Source organism: Propithecus coquereli, unplaced genomic scaffold (genome assembly GCF_000956105.1).
Source record: "Propithecus coquereli isolate 6110/MARCELLA unplaced genomic scaffold, Pcoq_1.0 Scaffold32, whole genome shotgun sequence".
Classification (NCBI taxonomy): Eukaryota; Metazoa; Chordata; class Mammalia; order Primates; family Indriidae; genus Propithecus; species Propithecus coquereli.
Genome location: NW_012148841.1, coordinates 10148484 through 10156041, shown reverse-complemented (window position 1 = coordinate 10156041; position 7558 = coordinate 10148484). Strand labels below are relative to the sequence as shown.

The 7558-nt window shown below is 38.1% G+C and overlaps 1 pseudogene across 1 annotated transcript in view; it reads right to left on the bottom strand.

Annotated features, from left to right (window-relative positions):
* LOC105815171 overlaps positions 1–2225 on the bottom strand; it is a 43476-nt pseudogene extending 41251 nt beyond the window's left edge. Inside the window, exon 1 of the transcript XR_001137727.1 lies at positions 2203–2225. The product of XR_001137727.1 is annotated as an aldose reductase pseudogene (transcript). The remainder of the gene's footprint in view (positions 1–2202) is intronic.
* Positions 2226–7558: the final 5333 nt, after the last annotated feature.

The window sequence follows — 7558 nt, the reverse complement described above, 5'->3', positions numbered from 1 at the left end:
TAGAAGGGCCTCTTTAGTGGCTATTTTGGTCAATCTGATGACTGCTTGACGTGGTGTCTTCCTATTTACATTGAATCTCCCTGGGGTCTGTTGAGCTTCTTGTACCTCTATATCTAGATTTTTAGCAAGGCCTGGATAATTCTCCTGTATTAATTCTTCAAAAAACTTATCCAGCCCTTGAGAGTTTTCTTCTTCACCTTCCGGAACCCCTATCACCCTCAGGTTCGGTTTTCTCACATAATCCCACATTTCTTGTAGGCTTATTTCTTTTCTCTTAATTTTCTGCTCGATTTCTGTAACTGACTTATTTAATTGGAAGGAGCTGTCTTCAATCTCTGACATTCTTTCTTCTGTTTGATCTACCCTGTTCTTGAGTCTTTCCATGGTATTTTGTAGTTCCCTGTATAAGTCTTTTATTTCCAGGAGATCGGTTTGATTTGACTTTAATATTTCAATTTCTTTAGTGAATTTTTCTTCTAAGTCCTGGATTTTTTTTGTGGTTTCTTTTTGTTGGTTATCCATTTTTTCTTGCATATCATTCAGTTTTCTTACAATCCATGTTTGAAATTCTTCTTCTGTCATTTTAGTGTTCTGAGTTTGGTGAATGTGCATTGCTGGGGAGCTGTTTTTCCTCTTTGGGGTTGTGCTTTCCGTCTGAGTCTTCATACTTCCAGCGTTCTTTCGCTGGTTCCTTCCCATCTGGATCAGTGGTTCCTTCTTGCCTTTAGATTTTCGTTTGGATAATGACACGCCCTGTTTAGTCTCTGAGCCAGTAGGCGGTGTTTGTGGGTGAGATTCGACCACACCCTTTATGGTGAATCAGTAGATGCAGTAAAAGGGTGTGCAGGATGACCTCCCTGTCAGTAGGTGGCACTTGCTGGGAGGAGCGAGCTGCAATGCTGTTTTTGGGTCCTGTAGCTAGCTCTTGTTCCTCTAGAGAGGCCCTCTTGTGCCTCGGGTGGTGGGTGGAGCTCTGGGATTTCCAGGTGTGTCCTTATTCTCCACCTCATTGGGGGCAGGACCGGGAGTGAGTCTGGGTGGGGCTTGGTTGGATAAGCCTGCCCTCAGGCTCCACAACTGCTGTTAGCAGGGGTCAAAGGTCTGCTCTTTGGTTATGTGCAAAGCTGCCAGGAGGGGCTGAAATGGCTCCACTCAGCTGAAAGTCTGGGCTTGGGGGGTGGGGCTGTCCAAGACCCGCACTCTGGATCAGGTGTCACTCCTCTCCACTCTCCCCCTCTCCGTAGCCTCTCCCAGCCCTCTGCCAGCAAGCCGGACCTCAGGCCGATGGATCTCCCCTGGCTGTGACGTGGGCCGGGAGGTTCCCTACCCAGGATTGTAGCCTGAGCTGGGTTCAAAGCCCTCTTTTAGGAGGAGGGTTGCCGGTCAGGCAGGCTGATCTGCCCCTGAAGGCGCACACTCCTCAGTAGGCTCTTTCACAGATCTCTCTTCTGTGCCCCAGGGCAGTGCGATCGTGACCTGGGTGTACGGGGTCTGGTCTGCAGGCCTGTTCCCTGGACCCTGGAGATGAATCCCTGACCCTGCCAGGGGGAGGGGTGCTGGTCTTGAATCACCTACAGGGTGCCCAAGCTGGATCTATTTCACTCCACCTCGGGATTTTCTGCGCTCTCCTGGAGTTCCCAGGCAAGCAGCACCTGGGAGGGCTGGCAGGTAGGGAGCTCGCAGTCTGAGTACCCCTCAGTCTGCTGTAGGGCCCTAAAAGGAAAGGTCCCGTTCCTTGGAGATGCCTCTGTGTGATGGCTAAATTGTCTCTCTGGGCACCCACGGGTAGGAAAGGGGAAGGAGAGAATGGAGAACTATGGCGCTTGCCGATAGTCTTGGGTCTGCACCCGGGGAGGTCCCCCGAGGGAGCTGGGAGCCCAGCGCTTAGTCCAAAAGAGGCCACTGCTCACTGGTGGCAGCCGTCTCTGGGTCGATGTCGGCAGGTCTCTCCAACTGCTCAGGAGCCCACCAGCAGTCTGAGATGCAAGGGAGGGGGAAGTTAACTGCTCCACCTACCCTTGTTGCTGGTCTCCAAGCCTCTCAGGACCTTTCTCCTTCCAGTTCTCCTTTGCAACGTCTTCCCGTGGAGTCCCCTGTAGTTTCAGGCACCCTTCCTTCCGACCCTCACCTGATCTGTTTCTCTGCTAGTTTATTTTTTTCTCTTTCTTCTGAAATTTGTCTTTTTTGCAGAGACACTCTGACTGGCGGCTTTTCTCGTCTGCCATCTTCGCTCCTCCCTTTTGTTTACTTTTACTACTCTCTTTTTTCATGCATGTGATCTGCCTCAATGATTGTCTTCTACATATTTATTGTATTTTAATTTCTCCATCTTATTCCTTTTGAATTTTTATCCTATTGAATCTACTAATCATTCGTAGATGTTTTATGTCATTATTGGAATATAAAAAGCTTGTTAAACTTTTATTTTGAACTAATTTTAGATTTACAGAAAAGTTTACAAAATTAAAGAGAATTCTCTCACTCAGCTTCTCATAAGGTGAACATCTTATGTGATCATGATGTAATTGTCCAAACTGGAAAATTAACGTTGATTCAATACTTTTACCTCAACAGACTTTTTCAATTTTCACCCATTTTGTCCTTAATGATCTCTTTAAACAGGGCCGTATCCAGCCTTCCACATTGAATTCAGTTGTTATTTCTCCTTAGTTCCTTCCAATCTGTGATAATTCTGTTTTTATCTGTCTTCAGTGACCTTGACACTTTTACAGACTGCTCATCAGTTACTATTGAATATGTCTGTAAATTCATTTTGGTTTTTTTCTGATATTTTCATTATTAGAATGAGGTTATATATTTTTGTCCAGATTACCTCAGAAATGATGCTGTATCTTTATTGCGTCATATCAAAAGGTTCGTGATGTTGATATGTTGCTATGTTAAATTTGTTCACTTGGTTAAGGTGGTAACAACTGTGTCTGTTCACCATGAAGTTACTATCTTTCCATTTGTATTAATGTATAGCTTGGGGGAGACGTTTTGAGACTGTGTTAATATCCTGTTTATCTGCAAAATTTCACTCACTAATTTTAGTATCCATCTGTCTGTAACGATTATTACTGTGGTGTTTGCCTAATGAGGATTTCGCATTTTACTTTTTCCTTTTGCATTTATTAATTGTACTTCTTCCATAATAAAGAGTGATTTCTTTTCACTCATGTGAATACTTTTTAAAACAATTTTATCTGTATAGCCTCATGGATATTTATTTTATTGTATAGATTACCATGCAAACTATCACTATGTATTTGGTCGTTCAAATTTTTTCCAACTTTGGCCATTAGGAACTCCTGTGGGTTTGCTCTTGTGTTCTATTGATAAATTCTCATTCTTTTTGAATACTTCTTTCCTTTCTAGACTCACAATATGTTCTAGATTTATCTTCTATTTTCCTTGTCTTAGTCTCGGAATCAACCATTTCTCTAAGGAGTCTATGCTCCTTTTGTTGTAGAATGATGTTTAAAAACCAAGCTCAGGGCGTTTTACTTAAATTTTCAAATCAAATATTAAAATAGCCATTTTTATGAGAAGTTTGTTATGTATTGATTTTAACACTATTCCTTCTCCATTAATTATTAAATATTTCTGAAATGTTTGTTGTTGTGTAATATGACTCATTTTTTGTCCAAAAAAACTCAAATGTTTCAGTTTTCACAAATTAATAGAGAAATAAAGTATGCATGATTCAAGAGATAGCATGAGTTTTACCAAGCTTGCAAATTGTTTTTTGCAATTTATAATATAACTTTTTTCTTTAAGTTTTGAAAACTCTTTGGGTGCCTAATGTTTTCATGTTATTTTGTAATTCAACATTTATAGTATTATTGTCTTAATTATATTGTTCTCAACTCACAAAATACCATATATGATACCACTTTCTTTTGCAACATAAAAAAAATAACAGATTTGTGATATTTTCATTCTGTAAACATAGGAGATAGTTGGTCCAATGCAATATTTTTTGCAGCAGTAATGCCCTGAATCTAACATTTAAAAGCTAGGAAGAACAAATTACATGACAATAAAAATGTTACATTGTCTTCTTAGTCACAGAAAATATCAGAAATGTAAAAATAATACAATTAAGTTTATGTACAAAAAATTTGCCATCTTATACAGTGTATAGGCTTTTGATTGAGAATCAGAATTTGTTATTTTAGAATTAAAAGTAAATCCTAGCCAGAATCTAGAAAATAAAAGAATTAAAATCACAGCTAATAATATTATATAGCATTTGACTAAATTGTCTAGTTTCTCTTCATTTGCTTCTGTGCTAAATCCAAGAAGTGTTGCCTAGAAGACTAACATTTCACAGAATTGTTCTAACTGTAACATTTAGTTAAGGGAATTTTCTACCTTCTTTCTTCATTAATGAGACATGGATAGAAGAAAAAATGAGGAGAATTTCTGGTAGAATTATTCCTGAAATGATGGTTTTAGCTTTATTCCTAAAATTTATTTTTTATTCTAGGTATACAGCATTGTATTAACAATGGTTGGAAGTTGGTATTGTATTTTCAGTTTTACCTCTTTTTTGTCAATATGACTGGGCTAGTTTGCAAAGCAAAGCAGTTTTAAATTGCTATTTTCCATGATCTGGTTCACATAGTAAGTATTAAAAATGTGGTGCTTAGGTCCACCGCTATGTGTTTATTCCTGTTTTCCAGAATGAAAGAAAATACCTGCTTTTGTATATAGTATACAAGAAGCAAATGCACATCCATAAAGTTTGTCTTAGCCAAATAACATTTTTAGATTATGTAAGTGTAATGATAGTCCAAAGTGTTTACACTAAGGTCAACAAACGTAATAACTCCATTGCATTTTCCTTTATTTGACCCAATATTTTAAGTCCCTGCTCTGTGTAAAATACATTCTAAGAAAGGAGTAAACAGCCAACTGAATGATATCAATCCTGATAATGAACCATGCCAAATGACCCCAAAATAAGTAGAGAAATTAATCACTATTCACACCCAGAGTCTTGAAGCAGTACTTATTTTGATGGTGGTGAGTGGATAAGTAAGAAAATACCGGTATCTGAAAACTGTCCATTTAATCTCTCATCCTTTGTATTATACAGAATATTCCCACATTCCAGATATTCCTCCTCAGGATGAATCTTTTTTTTTTCTCTTTTTTTTATTTCCTAATATTATGGGGATACAAAGGTTTAGGTTTACATATATTGTCTTTGCACCGCCCAAGTCAGAGCTACAAGAGTGCCCATCCCCCAGACAGTGCTCACTGCACCCATTAGGTGTGAATATACCCATGCCTCCTCCCCATTGCCACCTGCCCAACACCCGATGAATATTACCTCCATATATGCAAATAAGTGTTGATCAATTAGTATCAATTTAATGGTGAGTATACCATTAAATACTTATGATACTTCATTTAGGAGAATGAGCTCCAGCTCCAACCAGGGTAACACAGGAGGTGTTAGTTCACCATTGTTTTTTGTGCCTGAATAGTACGTATACCACATTTTATTAATCCACTCATGTATTGATGGGCACTTTGGTTGTTTCCACATCTTTGCAGTTGTGAATCATGCTGCTATAAACATTCAAGTGCAGATGTCTTTATGATAGAATGTCTTTTTTTCCTTTGAATAGATGCCCAGTAGTGGGACTGCTAGATCAAATTGCAGTTCTGCTTTTAGTTCTTTGAGGTATCTCCATATTACTTTCCATAGAGGTTGTACTAGTTTGCAGTACCACCAGCAGTGTATGTGTGTTCCTACCTCTGTGCATCTATGCCAACATTTGTTGTTTGGGGACTTTTTGGTAAAAGCCATTGTCACTGGAGTTTAGTGATACCTCATTGTGGTTTTGATTTGCATTTCCCTGATGATCAGAGATCCTGAGCATTTTTTCTTATGTTTATTGGCCATTAGTCTGTCTTCTTTTGAAAAGCTTCTTTTCATATCTTTTGTCCACTTTTTAATGGGAGGTTGGTTTGATGTTTTCTTGCTGATTTGCTCGAGTTCTTTGTAGACTGTGATTATTAGCCCTTTATTGGATGTATAGCATGCATATATTTTCTCCAATTCTGTAGGTTGTCTATTTGCTCTAGTGATAGTTTCCTTGGCTGTGCAGAGCACAATGAATATAAAGCCAATGTTTTTTCTCTTACATAAGTCATGGCTTTACTCTGTCTAAACCTAAAACTTCTGGCCAGAGAGTAGGACATGGTGGGGTGGGAGAAGAAAAAAAGACAATAAAGTTGAGTCAGTCTCAAAGCATCATTTCCAAACACAAGCACACAATAGAGCATCCCTAGATTGGAACTAGCACTTAATCCTTTTCCACTTCCGGCTTCAGAAGCAGTTTGCCATGTAAGAATTGACAGCTCACTCCTAATTGGCTTATTTATCCCCAAGACTACACCCTTAGAAGCAAAAGACTACTTCTTTTGGCTAAACTGTTATATTTTGCCTGGTATAGCAAATTTATCAAGACTGAGGGGAAAAAAACCATCTACTGAGTACAAAGTTTTTTCTACTTCATTCAAAGGGGTGTACTCAAACATTTTTAACTTCCTCCTCTGTTTTACTTCTCTTTTTATCAATTCAAGATCGGGATATCAAGTTCCTTTAGGAAAACTCCATATAATCCATCAACCCATATTTATTTGCTTTCTTTCATGAAACTAAACATTTCTTGAAAACATGGAATATGATTTCCCAAACTATCACAACACGGTACTTTTACCAGTTAATTTTATTTATTTTCTCATTTGTTGTTTGATCCTTAGTGGCATATTGAGTAAAAAAATTCACAAATGGTGAATTAAGAAGATAATGTCTTTTATATAAAAGAAGAGAGATTTTTCAAATTTAACTAACAGGAATGAGTTAAATTCATAAACTCAGGAGAAATTTTTCAGATCAGTCATCGTAGAAAGAGAGAAACAAAAGAACAAAGGATTTATGTAAAAGATCCCAATGGCAATTACAGCAAAAATAAAAATAAGTAAGTGGGATTTGATTAAATTAAAAAGCTTCTGCACACCTAACAAAATAATCAACAGAGCAAATAGACAACCTACAGAAGGGGAAAAAATATTCACAAGCTATACATCCAGTAAAGGGCTAATAATCAGAATCTACATAGAATTCAAGCAAATCAGCAAGAAAAAAATCAAACAACCCTATTGTAAAGTGGGCAAAAGACATGAAAAGAAGCTTTTCAAAAAAAGCTGAATGGCCAGCAAACGTATGAAAAAATGCTCTGTGTCACTAATCATCAGGGAAATGCAAATTAAAATTATAATGAAATATCACCTTACCCTAGTTAGAATGACCTTTATTGAAAAGTCCAAAACCAATAGATGCTGGTGTGGATGCAGAGAGAAAGGAATGCTTATACACTGTTGGTGGGACTGCAAACTAGTACAGCCTCTGTGGAAAGTAATATGGAGATACCTCAAACAACTAAAAGTAGACCTACCATTCAATGCAGCAATCCCACTACTGGGTATTTACCCAAAGGAAAAGAAGGTGTTTTATAAAAAAGACAGCTGCACTTGA